The sequence below is a fragment of the Myotis lucifugus genome, unplaced genomic scaffold (assembly GCF_000147115.1).
Source record: "Myotis lucifugus unplaced genomic scaffold, Myoluc2.0 scaffold_1, whole genome shotgun sequence".
Lineage (NCBI taxonomy): Eukaryota > Metazoa > Chordata > Mammalia > Chiroptera > Vespertilionidae > Myotis > Myotis lucifugus.
In genome coordinates, this window is record NW_005871049.1 from 38,785,538 (window position 1) to 38,806,958 (window position 21,421).

Genomic DNA, 21,421 nt, shown 5'->3' on the forward strand with positions numbered 1-21,421 from the left:
GTCTTTGCTCAAATCTCACCTTCCCCAGTAGGCCTTCCTGCCCCCCTGCACTCCTGACCCCTTTTTCCGCATAGTCTTATGTCCTAAATGACATTGTCATTTTCTTATTGATTGCGTTTATCGTGCACTGTCTGTTTCTCATGGGAAGAACAGACTGGACAAGGGCGGCATCTCTGTTTTGTTCACTGATGTCTCCCGGCCTGGCACATAGTAGGTGCTCACTAAGTATTTGTTGAATGAATGAATGAATGAATGAATGAACCAAAACAGGGTCCTTGAAAGTTAAAGGTCGCCAAACAAATGCTTTCTAAAACTGAATTCCAAATCATCTGGGTCTCCCCCACTCTTCATTCCTGGATGCCAGGAATGTGGGGGGGGGCACAAGGAACCCCAAAAGACTAGAGTGCTGAGATGCAGCCAGCTACCTAAAAGCTTATGGGTTCCTTTCCTTTCCCCATCCCCTTCCCTTTTGTTTCTAAGAGGAAATGATGGGCTCTGACTTGGGGAAATTCCAGGCAGATTTGATCTGTCTCCCCAGGACTTTGCTTTTTCTTGATCCTCATTGCTGGAGAGTGTAACAGGAGAGGGAAGAGAAGGGTGGGGCTGGCGGGAAGGGGGTGTAAGTTGATGGGAAAGAAGACAGAGGGCAGAGGGGGGACCGGGAGGGAGAGCCCAGCCGCGCGTGGGCCTTGAGTGAATTAAAACAGAACCGTCTGGTGGGCCTCACAGGGGTCCGCGTCCTTTCCAGACTCTTCCCTTGGAGGTAGGGAGGTGGGGAAGAGAGGAGGTGCCTCCTCTTGGCTCTGGGGACACTGGGATCTGGGGAACACGGTTGCAAAAATGCAGCCCAGATACAGGGTATGACTTGGACTTTAATGCAGGTGGAACTTTGAAAAGGTCAGGGGGCAAACACGTTACTTCACAGGTCACGCGCTGGCAGCTTCCCCTCCTCTGGTCTGCTCTCCTTCCTTTCCCCTCCCAGCCTGCCTTCCCCTCCCAGCCTGCCTTCCCCTCCCAGCCTGCCTTTCCCTCCCAGCCTGCCTTTATCCATCCCCTTCCCACTTCCCAGGTGAGCAGGGAAGGTGAGGACTGCTCAGTGCCTGGGTCCTCTGCCCCTTCCATGAGCAGCCACCTCGTCCCACTCCTGTGTCCCCCAAGGCTCCCTCCCACACCCCACTCTGTGACTCATCGGGACCTCTCCCTTCTCTGCACCCCTTGCTGGGGGCACCTCTCAGGACCTGCCTCCCTGCTGTGTCTGAGCTTTCAGCATCCCCAGTGGAGCCCCCTGGTGCTGGGAAGGCCCCGAGGGCGGGACCTCCTCACCTCCATGTCTCCACCTGCAACGCATCGGTTGCACCTGCTTTGCTGGACTAACGCGGAAGGAGTAACTGCAGCTTTAGGCCTCTGAGGTCCTTCAGCCAGGCCTCCTCTGGCCTCGATGCCCACTTACACCGCCCTTTGAACAGAACCCCAACAGGGACCTGCTGGGCCTGCTCCCCCCCCCCCCTTCCTCTCTCCTCTCCTCCTTCCTCTCCGTCCCCTCTCACCTTCCCCGGTCCTTTCTTTGCTGCTGCCTGTATAGCCGCAAGCCTCTCTAGTCTGGCGCCAGGAGGCGGACAAGGAGGAGGCCTGGGCGGGGTGGTGTTTGGCTGGGTCCGGCCCAGCCCTTTCTGAGGGTCAGAGAGAGGTGTTAGTGTCAGAAAAATATTGCCGTCAGCTCACCCCGCAGCCTCAGACCCTCCACCACACTCAGCATCCTCCACTGGCCACAAATGGAGGCTCTCGGAGGTAATGAGTTACACATGTTCCTGGCTGCGCCTGGACGCCTGCTTGCTGAGTTTAGGGCCCGAGCTCCCCGTTCCGGTGTTCCTTCCCCATAAAGTGAAATTATTCTCCCAGGGGAACCCCCACTTCTACTTTCTCATCAATCAAATCTCCCCAGTTCCTCTGGCGCAGACGAGGGCTGCTGGGCAGCCGCCCAAGGGGAGGAGTGGACTTCCTGGGAGGGTCTGCCAGGGGCCTCTCGGAGGGTCCCCGCCTCTACAGGTTGGAGAATGGGCGCTGAAGCAGGAGATGAGCAGGGAATTAACTCGTGCAGCACCAAGGTGCGCCCAGGTTCTGTCCCTGCGAAACCAGAGCAGAGGGCGGAGCACGGCTGGATACCTGTGTGGTCACTGGGGGGTGGGTCCCGGGTCTCTCTGCCCAGAGGGCCGTCCTAGCACAAGGTGGGGAGCGCCAGGAGGGGGCAGGAGCCCGGACTTTGAAGTTTGGCAGGTCTGGGCTGAATCCATAGACCGAGTGGCTGTGGGCCTAGGGCTTGGGGCAGGTGTGTTCTGCTTGCCCCTCCTTCCTACTCGCCACCATTGGGCCCACTCTCCGCCTGGCTGGGGTTGGCTCTTGGGGAGCTCCCTGAAAGGAGATGGGAGGACAGAAGAAAGGGAGGTTGGGGTGTCTACTTGCCCAGCTCCTGCTCTATGGAGTCACCTCAGGCTGCTGTGTCCTTCCCCCCAAGGTCATAGCTCCTTGTGAGCCACCCTCTCCTCATTGGCTTTCCCTTACCCTGGGCCCCTCCTTGACCCTGGGGGTGGGGGTAGTTACAGCCCAAAGACACCACTCTAACCCTGTGGGCATCTTACACCCTGACCACACCCTTTACTAAATCCTGTAGTTTCCTAGTCTGAATGGGCCACCTGCTTCTCTGACCCTCTAACCCTCGGTGTCCCCATCTGCAAAATGGGAATAATGTTACTTCACAGGAGCAGCGGGGAAATCAGGTGACATAATCCACGTAAAGTGCCTCACACACAGTTGACCCTCAAAACGCATGTGTTTCACCTCCCTAACTTTTGGGGGTCCCTGCCAATCTTGGGGAGAAAGGAGAGGGAGAGACGAGGAGGAGAGTCAGGAGCAGCTGCCACCCAGGGTTTCCCGGGAAACACCCACGCCACTTCCCAGGGGCCCCGGCCTGGATAGCATTTTAAAGCTGGCTCTAAACTTGGCTGTGGTTCTCAACCTTGGCTGCACATTAGAATCACCTGGGAATCTTTTTAAAATCCTGATTTTTGGCTGAACCGGTTTGGCTCAGTGGATAGAGCGTTGGCCTGCGGACTGAAGGGTCCCAGGTTCGATTCCGGTCAAGGGCATGTACCTTGGTTGTGGGCACATCCCCACTGGGGGGCGTACAGGAGGCAGCTGATTGATGTTTCTCTCTCATCGATGTTTCTAACTCTCTATCTCTCTCCCTTCCTCTCTGTAAAAAATCAATAAAATATATATTTTTTTAAAAATCCTGATTTCTGGGCCTCATCCTCCAGAAATTCTGTTTCTTTGTTATGGGGTGAGGCCACAACATTAGTAACAAAGAAACAGAATTTCCGGAGGATGAGGCCCAGAAATCAGGATTTTAAAAAGATTCCCAGGTACTAGAGAAAGCACTGCTTCTGCCCTGGCCAGTGTGGCTCAGTTGGCTGAGTGTCATCCCGTGCACCCAAGGGTCACTGGATGATTCCGGGTCAGGGCACATGCCCAGGCCGCAGGTTCAATCCCCAGTTGTGGGGTGTGCGTGAGGCAGCCAATCGATGTTTCTCTCCCTCTCCCTTTCTCTCTAAAAATCAATAAAAACTTTTTTTTTTTAAAGAAAGCACTGTTTCAGTTAATGAGCTTCCTCATGAAGACTAGATAGATACTCAAGGAAACGGAGCAAGTTCTTTTAGTCCAAGTTCTCAAACAGTAGAACCTTTAAGGGATAGCCTGGGTCCTGAGGGCTCCGGGCTCTGGTGTGCATGAGGCTGGCGACTCCCACCCGCCACCCCGATCGGAGCAGTTGGCTCCCGGAGGCTTTCCTGAGGTTTGCTACCAGAAGGGCTGAGGATGGGTTTCATGGTCCCTGGCTGGAGCCTGGTGTCTTGCAGAGGGGACAGGGAAGAGTGACCGGAGCCCAGACACCCTGAGAGCTCCTTCCCACATGGGTGCTAACAGGAGCCTCTGCCTTCTTCCTCCACCCAACTCCCCGTCGCTAAACTGTGCCATGTTCTATGCGGCATTACTCCAGGGGTTGGGACTGTGAGGGTGGCTCTGAGAGGAATGCTACTGGCCTGGTGCCCTCTGGGGTGGGCGGGCTGAGAGGAGGACTTGCAGTGACAGCAGGGCCCTCGGTGGGAAGGGGCCCCAGGAGATACCCTGAGTGGAGGGATGATGAGTCAGGCCATGGCCATTCTTCATTGTGTCCCCCATTTCTCCCCACCCAGGGACCTTGCTCCCTGGTTCCTGCCCTTCATTCCCTTGCTCATTCCTTCCTTCACTTTTTGCTCTTCATCTTTCAATAAGAAATGTGCTTTTCAGGCACCCTGCAGGTGCCACCCACTGGCTGTGGGCATCGAGGCCACAGGAGGCACAAGACAAGGCCCTGTCACCATCACTCTAGCTGGCCTGTCCCCCTCTCTCCTCCTGCCCTCCCCACTGCCCAGCAGCTCAAGGTTGGTCCAAACACAAAGCTGGCCTACAGGTGGTCCAGCGGGAAGGACATGCAGGATTTGGACCACATGCAGCCTCACTGCCCCGAGTATTGTTGCAGCCCATCTGGTTCAGCGGTTCTCAACCTGTGGGTCGCCACCCCTTTGGCAGTCGAACGACCCTTTCACAGGGGTCGCCTAAGACAATCCTGCATATCAGATCTTTACATTACGATTCATAACAGTAGCAACATTACAGTTAGGAAGTAGCAATGAAAATAATTTTATGGTTGGGTCACAACATGAGGAACTGTATTTAAAGGGCCAGAAGGTTGAGAACCACTGGTCTGGTTCTACCCGGGGGCACACTCATGGCTATGCAGCTCCTCCACATTCTGGTTCTGTGTCTCCAGGTCCATGGGCCCCGCTCTCACCTCGTTCCCAGGTTTATCCAGTGTCGATTCCTGCTGTCAGATGATAAGCAGCATGCCTGAGGTCCCTTGAGTCTAGAAGCCCTGGCCCCTCTCTGTCTCTTTCCCAGGCCTCTGGCCCTGCCTCCCTGGCCCTTGTCAGTTGTCCATTCACACTCAGGCTACAGCTTGTGCACCTGAGTCGCCTCTGGACTCTAAGTCCTTGAGGCCAAACACCTTGGATTCATCTTCATGTTTCCAGTACCTCGCACTGTGTCCTCCACATGGAAACACCTTTGCTTGTGGAATGATGGAACACATTCTTATTCGCCAGGATAAAGGAAGCTTAGAGACATAAGTTTAAGACAAATCAAAGGATCTGTGACTTCGTTTATTGAAAGACTGGAGGCCCAGTGCACAAATTCATGCACGGGTGGGGTCCCTTGGCCTAGCTGGCAATTGGGGCGATGGGGGCCGATGGGGGGGGGGCGTGGCTGGGAGGAGGGACTGTAGGAGGTTGGCTAGCAGTGGGAGGTTGGCTGTGGGAGTGTACTGACCACCAGGGGGCAGCTCCTGCATTGAGCGTCTGCCCCCTGGTGGTCAGTGCATAGTCATAGCAACCGGTCAACTGATCGTCCAGTTGACCAGTCTTAATGGTTGCTTAGGCTTTTATATATATAGATTACTGGGCTTTAGGGTACTGCTGGTGAATGCAGGAATAAAGGTCATGGTTCCTGCCCTCAAGGGGCTTCAACTCCCCTGAAGACACAGACATGTGAGCAGACATTGCATTATAATTTGATTAACACTTGAAGGAAGGACAAGCAAAGTACAGTTAGGGGGGAGGACCCTCAGTCTGCCCCGGGGAGGAAGGAAGGCCTCCTGCAGGGATAGACTCGGGAGCAAACTATCCAAGGGCAGGCCGCAGGGTGCCTGTAAGAAAGGGCAGGGAAGGGTTTCCCAACCCAGGGAAGGAGCACTCGGGCTGAGGGAGGGTGGTGGTGGGAGGTAATAAACACTCACTCAGCGAGCTCCACCAGGCCAGGCCCTGCTCTACGCATTTCACGAGTATGAGCTCATTGGATCCTCACATCAACCCAGGGAGATGAGTCTCATTATTATACCCAAGTGACATATGAAGGAACCACGGCACAGAGACCTGGTCACTTGCCCAAGAGCACAGGGTTAGGAAGGACTGGTGTTTCCGTGCATTCAGGCTGCTGTAACACAATGCCGTAGGCTGGGTGGCTGATAAGCAACAGAAATTGACTTCTCACAGTTCTGGAGACTGGGAAGTCCAAGATCAAGGTGCCAGAAGATTTGGTGTCTGGTGAGAGCCCGCGTCATAAAAAGCTGTCTTCTCACTGTGGGCTCTTGTGGTGGAAGGGGAGAGGGAGCTCTCTGGGGTCTCTTATAAAAGGGACTAATCCCATTCATGGGGGCTCCACCCTCATGATCTAATCACCCCACAGAGGCCCCCACCTCCTAATGCTATCACACTGGGTGTTAGGTTTCAACATATGAATTTGGTGGGACATTAACATTCAATCTCTAGCAATTGGAATCAGATTCACTGACTCTACAGCTCACATGCTCTTTTTTAAATACTTTTTTTATTGATTTCAGAAAGGAAGGGAGTGGGGGAGAGAGATGGAAACATCAATGATGAGAGAGAATCATGGATCGGCTGCCTCCTGCATGACCCCTACTAGAGATGAAGCCTGCAACCCAGGCATGTGCCCTGACTGGAAATAATTAATAAACCAGTGATCTCTTGGTTCCTAGGTCAACATTCAACAGCTGAGCCACACCCAGCTAGGCAACACTCTTAAGTATATGAAGCTAAAGCCAAATCGTGAAAAGGTTTCCTGTGCCATCCATAGAAATCGGGCTTCTGGAGACACTGGGAAGCCAGCAAATGGTTTCACAGAAGTGAAAGGTTAAGGTCTGATTTGCATGTTAGAACCGCTACTCTGGCTGCAGCAGGATGTTCAATTTTCCAGCAAAGCCATGCCTCGGATTGAGTGGAGAGAAGCCAGAGTGCAGTGGATTAGGTTTTGACCTGAAAGAGAGGAAGAGGACCCTTGTGCCTGGAATGCAGACTCTGATGTTAAGGCACCTGGTTATGAGGTTGAGAAAAGAATCAGGGGACTGGTAGAGGGCGTCTGGGGTCAAGTCTAAGTGGGATAATCCAGCTGAGAAATGCTGGTGCCTCAGAGGAAGTGGAGGAGGTGAGAGGTGACTCCGTCTGGTTGTATACTTTTAGGTTAGAGCTGGCAAGCCGGTGAGGTGTGTGAAAACGAGGAGAGGCCCAAGGAAAGAGCTCTGGCTCAGGCTGTGCTGAGAGGTGTGAGAGGGTAGAAGGTGAGGAGGAGCAGCAAAGGAGACTGAGAAGGAGCAACCAGTGAAAGAACAAGCAAGAGAGTTGGGCCCCGGAAGTGTATTGAGGAGGAAGGGGTGACCAACTGTGCCAATGCTGTTGAAAGGTCACGTTGGAAGAGCAGTGAGCGCTGGCCATTGGGCTGAGCCATTGGAGGTCAGTGGTGACATGGTGTATTAGTCAGCTCAGGCTGTGTAACAAAATACCACACAGACTGTGCAGCTTCAATAATAGACATGTATTTTCTCCTAGTTCCAGAGGCTGGAAGTCCAACAGCCATGTGTCATCAGGGTTGGTTTTTCCTGAGACCTCTGTCCCTGGCTTGCAGACGGCTGCCTTCTTGCTGTGTCCTCACATGATCTTTTTTTCTGTGCACATGTGACCCTGCTGTCTCTCTGTGTGTCCAAATTTTCTCTTCCTATAAGGATACCCATCAAATTAGACACCCGGTCATTTTCACTTAATTAGCTCTTTAAGGGCCCCATCTCCAAGCACAGTCCCATTCTGAGGGACTGGGGATTCGGGCTTAAACATAGGAATTTTTGGGGAGGGAGGACACAGGTCAGCCCATCACACCTGGCAAGAGCAGTTTCAGTGAAGCTGGGTGGGAGGAGGCTGATTGGAGTGGGTTCAGGAGAGAATGTGAGGAGAGGAGTTGGAGGCCGTGGGTACTTGCAATTCTTTCGAGAAATTCTGTGCAAGAGGATACACGTGGAGGGGGAAAGAAGTCAAGGGAGATTTTTTGTTTTATTTTTTTTAAGATGGAAGAAATAGCAGTATGGCTTATGCTGATGGAGCAATACCATGTGGAGGGAAACGTTGACAAAGCAGAATTGCTGGAGTCAGGTCCCTGAATAAGTAGGAGAAGAAGGAGTCTGTTGTGCAGTCGAGGGTGTTGGCTCGCCAAGAGCACAAACAGTGCGACTACAGTGATAAAAGGGAAGGCAAAGTGTGGGGCCCTGGACGCGGGTCAATGGTTCCATTGTGGTGGGAACTTAAGGAAGCGATTTCCTCATTGCTTCTGTGTTTTCAGTCAAATGGGAAACAGAATGTGAAGCAGGAGGAGGGGGTATGGAACAAACATCTGGGAGTTGAGCGTGGGGATGGGCTAGAAACGGGTGGCAAGCCCACTGGACAGGCGACCGGGCCCACTTGGGTTTAGTGATCAGGCGCTTCAAGTCAGACCAAGCAGCATGGCAGCGTGTTTTCTCTTCTCCAGCTACGCCCAGCTATGCGATGGAAGTGCGGAGTGGCAGATTTAAATCTAACCAGGGTTAGAGTGTCGCCACCCGGGTATGAGGAAGCTAGAGAGGGACAGGGGAGGGGAAGGTGGGTGTAGAGAGTGAATAACAGAGATTACAGAATGGATATCGGGCCCTGAACAAGTTGCTCAGTTGGTTGGAGCATCATCAGGTACAACAAAGGTTGCAGGTTCGAACCCTGGTTGGGGCATGTGTGGGAGGCAACTGATCGATGTTTCTCTTTCACAGAAATGTACAGCCTTGTGATGTGAGACCCCAAGCTGGGGAGTCTCTCTCTCCCTTCCTCTCTCTAAAAATCAATAAAAACAAAAACAAAAACATATCCTCAGGTGAGGATTAAAAAAAAGAATGCACATGGGATAAAAAGGGAAGGAAGGACTTGAGGGGGAGAGATGGAGGAAAGACAGGAGGACCCATGGTTTGTAGGTCCTGGTGAGGTCAGGCGGCACCCGATTCAGAGTTCGTGAGGAAGAGCAGAAGAACAGGGCCTGTAATATGGGACTTTGAAATCAGGATTAAGAAAGAGTCCCGATGATTGGCAAAGCCAGTAGAAATGTAATGTGAACCCCACGTGAAATTTTAGATGTCCTAGTAGCTGTGTAAAAAGGTAAACAGGCACAGATGAAACTAATTTAAAGACAGTAAGACATTTTATTTAACCTAATATATCCAAAATGTTATCTTTTTGATATGTAATCATTATAAAAAAATAATGGAGGTATTTATATCTTTTATTCACATGCTGAGCCTTCAACATCCAGTGTGTATTTTGCATCTGGAGCCCATCTCGTTTTGGGCCACATTTCAAGTGTGTCAGGGTGGAGGTAAAACCAGGAGAGGAGAGGAGGTCAGGAGGACTTGGAACTGGAGACTGAGAGCGGTGAGCCCAGAGAGGGGGAGGGGAGCTGATGTCCCTTAGCAAGGAGGAGAAATGTACAGTCTTGTGATGTGAGACCCTAAGCTGGGGAGCTTTAGGGAGAAGAGAGAGAGAAAGTTCTGAAAGTAGCAATGAGTAGTAAACAAAAAAAAATAAAGCACCAAAAAATACCACACCCACCCTTCCTACATCCTTAGGCTGGTGGTATGAGTGTGTGAGTGAGAAACCTATACTTGGGACCACAAAGGAGCAGGTTTCAGTTAGAATAAGGAAGTAAAAGAAAGGTTCTGCTCAGAGGTTGAAGAAATCAGGGATTTTGCAGAAGACTGGCTGGGAGGTCCAGGGGCCACCGTGGGGAGGTTTCAGCAGTTGGGGAGAGAGATGGGGGTCAAAGGAGGATACACAGGCTATGTGGGGCTTAGAGTGGGCGATGGGGAACCCTGGGGCTTCTGGGGACTGATGTAAGCCAGGCTGAGGGTTCAGTGGGGTGCTCGGGCTGATCTCGGGGCAGAGACTGATGGTGAGGCTGAGTTTGTGATAGGGGGGTCTTGAGAGAAGCATACGAAGTCCTAGGGATGCTCACTCCCTCCCGACAGTGGTATGTGGGCCAGGGAGCCGGGGAGGGGGGTTGTCTTACAGCACCAGGAGCTCTGGAATTCACTTTGGCTCTTGTGAGGCAAGGAGGCCAGTGGAGGTAGTGGGAGGAGGGGCTGGGTCCATTAGAAGTGGTTAAACAGAAGTGATAATAATACATGGCTCCCCTTAGTTGAGCATGTGGCCAGAGCGACTCAGTGGTTGAGCGTCAGCCTATGAACCAGGAGGTCACGGTTTGATTCCCAGTCAGGGCAAATGCCGGGGTTCAGGCTTGATCTGTAGTAGGGGGCATGCAGGAGGCAGCTGGTCAATGATTCTCCCTCATCATTGATGTTTCTATCTCTCCCTCTCCCTTCCTCTCTCTGATATCAATAAAAATATATATTTAAAAAATTGACAGCAAGCACTGTGCTCAGCATTTCAATAAAATTTCTCTATTAAACCTCATTATATATTACTAGAGGCCTGGTACACAAATTCATGCGCGGGTGGGAGGAGCCTATTGGGGGTGGGGCCAGCTGAGGGGAGGGGCCACAGGCATTTGGCCAGCTGGCTCCACCCCCAACTGAGGTGTGGGGGGCCGATTGGGGGCCAGGCCAGCCAGGGGGAGGGACTGCAGGCAGTTGGCTGGCCAGCCCCACCCCCTATCAGGGTGGGAGGGGCCAATAGGGGGCGGGGCCAGCCAGGAGGAGGAGCCACAGGAGGTTGGCCGGCTGGCCCTGCCCCCAATCTGGGTGGGGGGGCCGATCAGGGGCCGGGCCTCCCGGGGGAGGGGCCATAGGCAGTTGGGGCACAGTGTGCATCATAGCTACCAGTGGTTCTGGTCGTTCCGGTCGTTCTGTTGTTCTAGTTGCTTGGCTTTTATAGATTGTTCCCCGTTTGTCCATGAGAAGGTGAAGTCTTAGGTGAAGTAAATTGCCCAAGGTCACCCCGCTAGTCAGAGGCAGAGTCTGGATTCAAAGCCACAGCTGCCTGATCCTTAAACCCCACCCCTCCGCACAGCTCTCGCCCGCTCCTCGGTGCCAGGCCTGGAGTCCCTGGTGACCTTGAGGGGCTATGGGAACGGATTCTTGGAGCTTAGGGTTTCAGGGGTGGAGACGCTCTGGTGGATGATAAAGCTAGGGTGGGGCCACGGGAATAAACGACTGAAAGGCAGGGACAGACGGAATGAATTATTCTGAGGTGCCGCTGGCAGGAAATAGCTATAAACACAAGTAGGTTTGGGGAGGAGCGCAATGACAAGGTCTCACATGGCTTCTGGGAGAAGCTGGCAACACTAACCTCAAGGCAGAGAAATGCTCTACCCACCCCAGCGACCCTGCCGCCACCACCACCTCCTGGGGCTCTGGCCTCAAGTCTAATGTCCATACACAGCGTTCAGCCCTTGTGAGGCCAGGAGGCCGGCGAAGGTGGTGGGAGGGGTGGCTGGGTCCATTAGAAGTGATAATAATAGAAGCGATGCTAATACATGGCTCCCCTTCATTGAGCACGTAGTGCAGTGCCATGCTGGCCTGGCTCCCCACCCCAACACCTGGTTGCTGGTGACCAGGAAAACCCAGCCACAGAGCTGAGGTGCCCATGATGGTGCCAGCCTTCTGCACGGCGTCCCAGAGCCTGCCCGCTCCCGGGCACCATCTCTCTTGCTGCTGTCTGGCTTGAGACGCAGTGCAAGTCAGGATAACCCAAGGGGTTCATGGCAGGCAGATCTTTAGAAAGTCCTGTTAGGATGGTTACTTGCCTTATCGTGGTGATCACATTGTAAGGCATATAAATGTAAAATCATTATGTTGTACACCTGAAGCTAATATGTATATCAGCTGCACTTTAATAAAATAAATAAATTTCTCCCCTTGGGGGCTGCAGGGAGGGGGGTGGCCACTTGCCTCCTCTCCTGACACCTCACTGAGAGGTAGAGCTTCTATCCTCTACAGGTGTCCTTGGGCGGGCGGGGGGAGGGGCCACAGGGAATCTGACTGATGGAGGAGGGACTAGGAAGATAGGACCTGCTGGAAACTTGAAGGGGGCAGACGGCAGCAATCAGATCAGGAGCGTCAGATTGGAGAGGTCTAATGAGGACAAGGGGAAACCGAGGACACACTTCCCCCATGGAAGCCACACCTTCCCGTTCGAAGGTTTATGCCTGCTCTCCCCGCATGCTGCTTAATAGACGATTCACTCTTAAAAGTGTCTCTGTTTGGAAGTGAGCTCAGAGTTTGTCCTTGAATAAAAATGAGCTTGATGTGTCCCCTCCCCGGGGAGTTTTATGTCAGCATCTTGTTCTCCAGTGTCGTTAAGCCCTCGGTATACTCTCCCAACGGTAGGAATTCATCCCCAGCCCTGACCCCTATTAAAAAGGAAATGTAATGCCATAAGTATTCTAAGCATTCCGGGGTGTCAGGGGAGTTTCCTTAAGCATGTAGATTTATGTTGGGGTCATCACCGGGAGGGTGTTTACAGGCTCAAGGTGAGAAGGGGCCATCTTGCCAGTGGGTGGCGCTGAGGAGAGCCTGCCTGCTTCGTGGACTCAGGGGGACAGCCTCAGGGACCCTTGGCTTGCGGGGTGTGCCCTTCTCCCACCTTCTGCGAATGGCCCTCCTACGAAATCCGCGTTTAGTTATTAGCCTCCTTTACCTACAAACAGCCAACAGGTGTTAATTGAGCATCTGCTACATGCCAGGACCTGTGGGATCCAGAGAGGAGTCCCAGACCCTGCCTTCTGGGAGCTGACTCTCAACAAATCTGTATTTTTGTTGATGTATGGGTGCAGTCCTATTCACATTATTAGCTAGGCCACCATTGCCGTCATTTCTCAACAAAGCTCCATACGTGGTAACTGTTGGTGCCAGGCCTTACCAGGTGACAGAGGCCCATCATCTTCCATTAGATCCACTGAAAGCCCTTCTGCGGCTCAGTCTGCTCTGCCTCTTGTGCAGAGGCCACCACGCAGGAGGCTTCTGAGCCTGCAGGCTTCAGGGGCACTTCCAGTTTATCCCCATACCATTGGCACAGGCCGGGATCTTAGACGCCCTGTCTTCAAAACCGGATACTCAGACGGCCCTTCCAACTCAGTTGGTGGTAGAAGTTGGGGGAGAGACACAGGGGGTATGAAACGTATCCATTCCTGCCCCGAGGATAGACCAATTCATCAACCCAGGCACACGGGGAGGTGGCGAGGAGGTGGCACCAGCGGCTTGGAAAGAGTGGGGTCTAAAAATGAAAATAGCTGAGCCCTGGCTGCCACACGGCAAACACGTCTCTGGATGATTTATTTCCTCTGACAAGGGGCCAGGAGAGCAATTGGGAGTCTTTTTCAGAGGGATCCAGGGCCGCTCTGCAGGAGGAGGGTCCTTGGTCCTGAATTTAGGCAGAACCCTTCGCCTGCTGCTCTCCGGGTCCCTCTGCATGAAGACAGCATTTCTTCCCATTCATGCACTGCCCATGATGGGCAGGTGTGGGCACCTCCCGCCAGCCCCAGGGCCCACTTCTTCTTCCTGGGGACTCCCTGGCTCCTCCCCTCCTTCCAGGTGGCAGCCACGGGCCAGCTCGCCGTGAGTGCCTTCATCTCCTCTCCCACCTGGCTGTCTCTCCACCCCTCAGCCCCGGCTGCACCGTAACCTGCAGGCCACCCAGAGTCCCTTCTCCTCCTCTTTCCTCGCAGAAAATAAACCCACAAGCCCTTGATTTTTTTCAAATTTTTTTTTATGCAGAGTAACTTGGGAAGTCAATCGGGGTTGAGAAAAATAGCAAATATTACAGGGAAGTTACAAAATTGCAAGATGTCTCTAGAAGGACCAGGAGAAACTGTTCTAGGTCATCATAACATCTGAAATGAATGAGCTCTGGCCGTCTCTCCTTCCGACCCCTCCCCCTTTCTTAGAACTGGATGTGGAAGGCTCAGACTCATGCCATCTTGCAGAAGACTGTGCTCTCCTTCGTCGGGTGCCCTCACCGGGGACGTCTGCCTGGAAGACTCAGGTCTAGGGTCCAACAAGGCAGAGATGACTGGTGTGTGATGTACCCCAGTGGGCGGTTCGGGACCCTCCCACATTCAGTTGGGATGAAACTGCAAGTGGGTGGCGGTCCTCTGCAGCGTCCCTGTCTCACTCCCTCCTCTTCCCTCCTCTTTATTGAGGGAAAGTAAACAGAGGTCCCCATTAAAACCAGCAAGGGAGGGCAGCCTGGACAGGCAGAGGTTATTTGGGGCTGCGTTCTTACAAGGGACAATGTGAGTGGTGAGTAACCAGAGCGAGGGTGATGAAGTCAGCCTTCAGGGTTTTAAGAAGATTCTTGGAAGAGAGGAGCTCTGAGGTCCCTTCCAGACCTAAAACCTTATTTCCACCTGCTGTTTACCAGCTGTGGCATCACAGAGAACAAAAAGAAAGTGTCTTCGGCAAAGCTCAATTAGGTGACAACTGAATCACTGCATCCTGTTTTCCAAGTTGTATAGACCCAGGTTCTTTGGAAATAAGCAAATACCCACTCAGATAGAGTTTGTGAGTTGGTGGTTGTTTTTCTAATGGGAGAAGGGAAAAAATCCGAACAGATTAAGAACTTGAAAAGCTAGTTTGTCAAGGAAGGGCTAAATTCACGAAGGGGATCGCTCCTGGTCTGACAGTCCGTGTGGGACAGAGGCAGGCTTCGAATCTACCTGCACAGAGCCCCAGACCCGTGCTAGTCCCGCTGTGGGAGTTTCTGAGGCTCCCACATTAGCGTGGCATTGACATTGGGGGGGGGTGGGGCATCCCCTGACTCACCCTCAGCTCAACTGTCAAGGGCTGAGTGGTTTTCAGATGAACTTTCCTTTTCTGGTCTTTAATCCTTGCTCCCAGGCACCTCCCCACCCTCCGAAGACAATATTTGAGCAAAAACTCTTTAGGGAGTACTCTCGTTCCCGTGATTAGAAAGAACCCTTTGCAATGTTAGCCTCTGGGGATCATAAAATAGTTTGAGACAACCCCATTTTGAATGTATCTTATTAAAAAGAAATCAACATTTTTACAAAAATAAACCAAGCTCTGATAGCAAGACGTTTCGTTGATTTTTCCAAGAATGTGTCTTCACATTCTCTTTTGATATGACAAATGCCTTACTCCACTAACTGTGTACCTCTGTGCCATGGAAGTGTGACTTCACCATTGAATCAAAGTCAGAACGTCCAGGGGTGGGGCTCAGGCCTCAGGATGTCTAAGAAGTTCCAACGTATGACGATGCTATGCAGCCAGGATGAAAGCGTCGGTTCAGTCCCAATGGCTCGCTCCCACGGTTTACCTACCTATTTGGGCACGCAGTGGCAATCCGAAGTCATGGGTGAGCAAGCAAAGCCAAGATTTTGTTTATTTTTTTCAGACCAACATTTTGCACCAAAAAACCAAATAGAGGTGTTTACAGCCAACAAAAATGTGTCAACTATTTGCGTAAGACACATGTAAGAGATGATCTTTGCCGCAAAAACAAATGCCTTACACATGTCTTTGTTCCTGCAAAGAACGTTATTGCGGTTCTGCTGTGTGCTGGTTGATGGGGTGAGAGAGATCAGTGGGACACACCCTGCCCCAGAGGACCTGTCAGGCACGTGGGGCAGATGGAGATGTCAATAGACACTTGTGAATAATGAAGGTACGGCTAGAGGTGTGTGCAGGTCCCGACGTGGTTCTTTCCGTGGGACTTAAACCCTAATGTCCTACCTTCTACATATTCTAAATCTTGAACACCTAAAAAGTTTGGTTTTGCTTCTCTATAAATAAAATCTCCTTGGAGTACATCAACTTTTTCCTTGCAGGTTGTCATTGAGCTGTGATTTCATGACTTTCCCTAAAGTCCAGTGTTTCGCAAATGTTTCTCACTACATACAATCCAGTGGTACTCAAGAGGAGGTGAAGTGACGCATGGGTGTAAATTTGTTATTTTAGTGGTTAGGTATTTATTTTCCTGTGTAATAGGAAGATACTGTTTCCACTTACGATGATGCTATCAAGTTGCCTTCCCAAATAAATTCAAGTTTTAAAAATGTGGAGTGGCAAAGGCAATCATAGCCCGGGGATGTGAAGCTCTGGTACAACCACACAGGCCAGATGCGGATGGGTGCCTGGAGGCGGGAACTCCATCTCCCTGACAGCTTCCCACCCACCAGGAAGCATGCGCGCTCCGCTGAGATAAACATCGCCCAGCCTGGCACTGGGGACTTGTTCTGCAAGTCATTTTGCTTCTTCTTCTTCTTTTTTTTTTTTTTAGTTTCCATTTACTCGCTTGGAGCCACTGAGTACCCTCTCCAGGCCTCTCGAGCCCCCTCCCCTTGGCTTTCTGGTCTCCTGCGATGCCACCCTCATCTCTGGAGGCCGCCGCAAGATGGAACAGCCTCTCCCTGGACTCCCCTACATCTTGGTGGAGTTTGTCTTTGTTTCTGTTTTGTCTTTTTGTGCCATTTTCTCCCTCGATCTGGTCTTGTGTGTGACCGTGTCGACAAACAACTATGTTTAATAGCTAGCAGCCTTGTTTGGTATTTTCTCCAGAACTTTTCCCACATGGGGGAAGATAGTTTTCTTCTTAAAGCCACAGTTTTCCAGTAGATAGCCGGACATCAGGTGATAACGCTGGTGGATCTCAGCCCATGGACAAAGGCCTGTCCTTCAAAGCCCTGCTGAGCTGCTGCGTCCTCTATGCAGGCTCTGGGCCATTCACACCCGTCTAATAGTTACCTGTTCACATGTCTTCTAACCCTCAGCTGTGAGCACCCAAAGGGCAGTGGCCATATTTTAATTTCTTGTTCAACAAACATTTCCTGAGTGCCTACTATGCGCTAGGCACTATCTGGGCCCTGGGAATTTGCAAATGAGCAAAGTTTCTCCTGCGCGTGGCTTGTTATCTTTGCGTTTCCTAATGTCTAACATAAGTGTATTAGTTAGCAATTGCTGAATAACAAATTACCCCAAAACCAAGCAGCTTAAAACAACAAAAATTTATTGTCTTACCCAGTTTCTGAGGAATCCACCAGTTTCTGAGGAATCCACGGGTGTGCAAGGAAAGTCACGATTGTGTTTATTTTTTTATATCAAATAATTAAAGCCTAATATGCTAAGTGTCCAACCTTCGTTCGACTGTTCGACTGGTCACTATGATGCGCACTGACCACCAGGGGGCAGATGCTCCGACCGGTAGGTTAGCTTGCTGCTGGGGTCCAGCTGATCGGGACTGGGCGAGAAGGGCCGGACACGCCCTGGAGCCCTCCCACAGTCCCTCCCTGGCCCCGACTGGCCCCGATCGGGACTGGGCAAGGCTGGTCAGACACACCATGGAGCCAACCTCCCATGACCCCTCCCCGGCCGGCCAATCTCCTGCAGTCCCTCCCCAGCCTCTAAAATATTTCTTCTAATTAATTTCCTTTCAATGTGCACAAATCTGTGCACCGGGCCTCTAGTTTATGTATAATACAATCTGGCAGGAGTCTGGGAGCAGCTTAGGCAGGTAATTCTGGCTCAGCATCTCTCATGAGACTGCTGTCAAGAGCTCAGCCAGGGTGGAGTCGTCCGAAGGCCTGGTTTGGCAGCAGTGTCTGCTTCCAGGCTCACTCACATGGCTGTTGGCTGAGGGCCTCAGTTCCTTATCATGTAGCCTCTCCTCAGGGTGTTCATAACATCTCGGCTGGCTTCCCTCCAAAGAATTGTTCCAAGAAAGAGAAAGAGTAAGCAAAAAGGAAGTTGCTGTGTCTTTTGTCTAACCTCAGAAGTGACACACCATCCCTCTACCATCGTCCATTGGTCACACAAACCAGTCCTGGTGCAATGCAGGAGGAGATGACACAAGGGGTCAGGGACCATCCAGGGCCCTTGAAGGCTGCCTTCTACTGTAGGGCAATAGGTGGTGGGTGTTCAATAAATGCTTGTTAGAGTATTACCCCAAACAAGCCAGAGGTCAAAACCTCTACTTTAAAAAAAAAAATAGACTTTATTTTTAAAGCAGTTTTGGGTTTACATCAAAATTAGTGGAGAGTACAGGAAGTTCCCATATACCCCACGCCCCCACACACGCCCAGCCTCCCCCACTATCAGCATCTTTCAACACAGTGGTTACAATTTATGAACCTGCATTGACACGTCATTATCATCCAAAGCCCATCGTTTACATAAGGGTTCACTCGTGGTGTCGTACATTCTATGGGTTTGGACAAATGTACAAGGACATGTACGCATTATTAGAGTCTCATACAGAATAGCTTCACTGGACTAGACGTCCTCTGTCCTCCACCTGTTCGTCCTTCCCTGCTCCCAGCCCCTGGCAACCACTCTCTTATTACTGTCACCATAGTTTTGCCTTTTCCAGAATGTCATATAGCTGGACTCAAACACTATCTGGCCTTTTCAGATTGGCTTCTTTTACTTAGCAATAGGCATTTCAGGTTCCTCGATGTTTTTTCACAGCTTGATGGCTCATTCCTTTTACTTTTTTTTTTTTTTTTAGCAAATAAGTGAGTATGCTTTTTGCCCTGGTTTTACCGATGGTATCATTACGGAGTGTTTTTAATCTTCCACTCAGCTTAAATAATTTGAATGGTTTACCAGCGAACATGCTGTCTGCCATGTTAAATTAAAAAGTCAATACATGTGTTTTGGGCAGACTTAGTAACTTGTCTTTCCCATACAGTCATATTCTCTAGCCATCTTGCCAGAACCCTTCATGTTCTGCTCGTCTAACGATTTGTGGAAAATCTCTATTTGAAACCCTAATTATGTTCTATTTAGAATGGATTTTTGTTTAACAGACAAAGTAATCGAGTCTTGCTAAAAGAACGGAGCGCTCTCAGAGGAAGGCCTAAGTGGTGTGTGTGTTAGTTGACGAAGGGACCTGTCACCAGAGGGTGCTTTCTATTACATTAAAGCCTCAGGTAGAGGGGAAGGGAAGTCCTCTGTTTTGATGGGAATGAAATGGAGCCAGGCCATTGCAGTCTGCCCCCCTCTTACAGCGAGCTGGCAACGCGCATGCAGAAGACAAAGGCAAGGTCCAAGTTAGCAGCATTTTCTGCGGTGTGATTTTCCTCTTCCTGTTCTGACAGACTTTAAATAAAAGGATGGTGTTCTAATGAGTGGGATTAAAGAAAAAGAAGAGTCCTTGCCCTTGTGACTGATTGGATTAGGAAAATGTTTTCATCCCTAGAGGAATGAAGAGGGCCTTAGTTTTTGGTGAAAAATTTCAAGCTGAGTGGCAATTAGCACTAATCTGACACTTTATAAATTTCAATATAGTCAAGCTGTGAATGTATATTGTTTGCACTTAACCCTTAACTGTATTAACATTCCGTTTACTGGGCTGACTGTCTCAAGTTCAGGCAAATTAGAGTGCCTTGTGCCTCAATAAAAATATTGCATATAAAAAAATATATCCACTTTTTTTTAGAGAGAGAGAAAATAACTTCTTATTATAATGAACCAGAAAAACAGTATTCTACTGTAACTGAAACAATTAACAGACTATAGTTTAACTTAATTAAACCTCCAAAGGAAATAAGAAGAGGTCAAAGAAAGCAAATGAGTGGAGAAGCCCATAGTGGTTGGGATAAATATATGAATAATACATTTCAGCTTGGGTATCTTCTGACCCATCCCAGCAGTTCTCTGCCATCATTCTCATCATCATCTAAAGAGGAAGCTGGGCTTAGAGCAGGAGAGCTGGACCAGCCTTCATGATAACTCATCCTATATAATAAAAGCCTAATATGCTAAATGTCTAACTGTTCGTTCAACCATTCGACCGGTTGCTATGATGTGCACTGACCACCAGGGGGTAGACGCTCCGACCAGTAGGTTAGCTTGCTGCTGGGGTCTGGCCAAGCTAACTGGGTGAGAGGGGCCTGACACGCTCTGGAGCCCTCCCTCGGTCCCTCCCCAGCCCTGTGTGCCAGTGGTGTCCCTTGGCCTGGCCTGCACTCTCTCACAATCCAGCACCCTTCGGGGGATGTTAGAGAGGTGGTTGCAACCCCATCCCCACAGGCCAGGCTGAGGGACCCCACCGGTGCACAAATCCATGCACTGGGCCTCTAATATATATCATATTCAATGCTATGCCCAACATTCTGACTCTCAAAGGAAACAGACTTTAGTGTGTTGCAACCAGACAGCCAGCAACTCTCACAAGAAACAAACAAACAAAAAACAGAGAATGAAATGATACAAGAAGCCTACATATTTAGGAGCGAAATAGGTTAAGGATCCTAGTGCATGAAAAGGGATGAAAAAGTCTGGAAAAGAAGATTTAGGGCGAGTTAGAAAGCTGTATGTGCTCTGTGCGAGTCTTAGTGGAAAATCAGGTTAACTTTTCAAAAACTGCCAATATTTAAGGGTTGATGAGAATTTGTATTGCTTAACAACTGGCTCCAAATTGTACCCAATGCTTTATGGAAACATTATGCGATCATTTTCTACTTAGCTGTTTTAACAGCAGTGTTTTCAATAAAATGGGTTAAATGAATGAGAAAATGTTCCTCACCTAACAATACCTCTGGGGAGACAGGGCCCCAAATTAGTCACCACCATTTCCCCTCATGGTCACCAAACCTCCTGAAGGCCACAGAGGTGCTAAGAGGTAATAAGTAGTCCCCACATACCGCCCCTGCAAACCCAGAGTTACCAGGGAATTGTGAACATCACACCACCTTTTAGAACATCTTCTGAATATAAATTATTTCAACATCTGGTTGTCAACCTTTCTCTGCTCCACACCGTCCTCCAGGTGCTAACTTTGAGAATAAGCATAAGAGGGCGTGCATATATTGAAAAACGCCCTCCAATGCTTCTTACGTGCCCTGCTGGGGATCAAGGTGGGTGAGCGTCCCTTCCTTTCCACTGTCAGTGGAAGGTTAGCGGGCGAAGGTTACTGAGCGTCCTGGCCTCTGCATGGCCGTCAGAGAAGTGTCTCAAAGGACAAGTCCAGCTGGAACATGACCGGAAGTCAGAGCACCTGGGTCTCTGTTTACCGCTAACATTTGACATCCTCTATTTGTATTATTTAAGGGGTTGGACTAAATTCCCAAGGTCCAGTGGAGCGCTGATACATTGCTGTTCCATTTGGGCCAGAAGCTGGTGAGCCTTGGGTAGTTTCACAGAATGAAGTTATTATGTTTTCCTGTAAATCTAAACTCAAGGTTGCAAGCCAGTGGTCAGATCCAGCATGCTAATGTGTTTGGTTTATACTCCCTAGCGTTTTATACTTTTTGTCTTATTTGTTGTTGTTTTAAATGAGCTGTTCACACTTAAAAAACAGGGCGATTTCTCTAAATTACTTCTGGCTTGTCTTGAAAATCTGGCAACAGCCAGTCTTCATTCTTACACCGAAACCTCTTCCAGACCAAGCATGCGCTGTCGGATTCCCCAGGCCCACCTGGCCTACTTGGCTCATTTCCATCCCTTCCCGGCCACTGTCGAAGTTGAGGTTTGCAACCAACCCCTGTTTTAAATTCT

At 50.5% G+C, this 21,421-nt stretch overlaps 1 protein-coding gene across 2 annotated transcripts in view; it reads left to right on the plus strand.

Annotated features, from left to right (window-relative positions):
* Positions 1-21,421, plus strand: part of SCARA5 (scavenger receptor class A member 5) — a 107,652-nt gene that overhangs the window by 8,277 nt on the left and 77,954 nt on the right. The gene's annotated exons all lie outside the window — the stretch shown is intronic.